This window comes from Corvus brachyrhynchos, unplaced genomic scaffold (assembly GCF_000691975.1).
Source record: "Corvus brachyrhynchos isolate BGI_N302 unplaced genomic scaffold, ASM69197v1 scaffold219, whole genome shotgun sequence".
NCBI lineage: Eukaryota > Metazoa > Chordata > Aves > Passeriformes > Corvidae > Corvus > Corvus brachyrhynchos.
This window is the reverse complement of record NW_008240034.1, coordinates 1,551,180-1,552,775: the sequence shown is the minus strand read 5'-3', so window position 1 is coordinate 1,552,775 and position 1,596 is coordinate 1,551,180. Positions and strand designations below refer to the sequence as shown.

Sequence of the window (1,596 nt, the reverse complement as noted above, 5' to 3'; positions counted from 1 at the left end):
GGGGGGGGGGCGGCGGGAGCGGCGCAGGAGGTCCCGCTTTGGGATCTCGCTGCTGCTTCCGGAGCCGTCGGCCGGGACCCCTCCTGCTCCGCTGGATGCAGCATCCCCTCCCCGGCTCTAGAGTCCTCTTCCCAGCCCTGTATCCCCTTTTTCCTCTTCCTGGCCTGGCTGGACTCGGTGTCCCTTCCCCAGCCTGATCCCAACCCCATCAGGATTGTCTTTTCTTTGCCCATCACACCAGGACATGCCGGTCCTTAATCCTCAAATCATCCCTCGCCAGTTTTACATCCATCTCTAAGCTTGTCATAAAACATTTATTAAAAAAAAAAATTAAAAAGAGGAAGGAAATAAAAAGCCCTCTGTGGGTCATTAGGGGATATTTTGGTTTTAATTGAAAGCTACCCCGAGCAGAGGGGCCAGACCCGGATCCTCCCCAGTGGGAGGGATGGGACCAGTTTACCCCAGATGTCAGGAACATCCCATTCCTGGGAAACAGAGGAGGGAGGGACCCTGTGAGGGACTCCCTGGTGGCATCAGGGAGTCCCCAGGTGGGGACAGGGTGTGCAGGGGCCACAGCCCGCTCCGTGCCGTCGGTCCCTGGATCCCAGGGATGGTGTTTGCCGGAGCCGGAGCAGCCGCTCGGCTCCCAAGATATTCCTGGAGTTTGCTGGGCTGGGATTTTCTGACCAGGAGCTGCCTCGAGCAGGCTCTGGCCTGAGAAAAGGGAGGTCTCTGGGTGAATCAGCATTTCCGAGCTGTGCCAGGCATCCCAAATCCCCGCTCTCCATTAGCACCTAATAAAAACGGAGCTAATTATGAATTAGCACGGGATGGAAATGTTTTGGTTTCTGTTCCCCGGGAGCTGCTCAAACCCCTCGGCCAATTTGGAGCGAAGGATGAACGGGGACCCTCGGCCCCAGGGCCAGCGAGGGGCTGCTGGGCCACCTGGGGGGACAGAGCTGGGGACACCCAGAGCTGGGAGAATGCAGAGCCGGGGGCACCCAGAATCCAGGGCAGAGCCGGGGGCGGGCAGAGCCGGGGACACCCAGAATTTGGGGAGCCACCAGGGCTCAACTGCACGAGGGATCCTTGCAGGAGGGATCCCTGCACGAGGTGTGTTGGGATCTGCAGCATCCCCAGGACGAGCAGCTGCTGCCCACGCATCCCTGGTCGGCCGTGAGGGGCACAGCGGCTGCCCCGGTGCCCAGAGCCCCTGCCTGGCGTGGCCCTTTTGGGGTCCAGAAGTCCCCTGGGCCACCAGGATCAGCCAGGGCTGGCCGCGGGCAGCACCGTGCGGGCAGCCCCAGGCTGGCACCCGGCTCAGCTCGGCCGGGCGAGGAGCTCGTTGTGGATTCACGGCACTCCCCGGCACAAATGGGTTTAAACTACCTTAAGTGTTTCAGCAGGGAACTGGCGCTGGCGGTGTAACACTGTATTACCACAGCATTAGGAGTGAAGTATTGATCCTAATCCCCTGGTTCAAAAATAGGATTATCAGAAGGGGAGGGGAGGGAGGGAGGGAGGGGGTGCGGGAGGATGCCCCGTCCCTGTCCCCAGCCCCGTCCCCCGCCCCCACACATCCGGGCCCTCCGGTGG

The 1,596-nt window shown here is 61.2% G+C and overlaps 1 long non-coding RNA gene across 1 annotated transcript in view; it reads right to left on the bottom strand.

Moving 5' to 3' along the window:
• Positions 1–369: 369 nt before the first annotated feature.
• The window catches only part of LOC108449045, a 2,196-nt gene continuing 969 nt past the window's right edge, over positions 370–1,596 (bottom strand). Inside the window, exon 2 of the long non-coding RNA XR_001865143.1 lies at positions 370–794. This is a non-coding gene — a long non-coding RNA (uncharacterized LOC108449045). The remainder of the gene's footprint in view (positions 795–1,596) is intronic.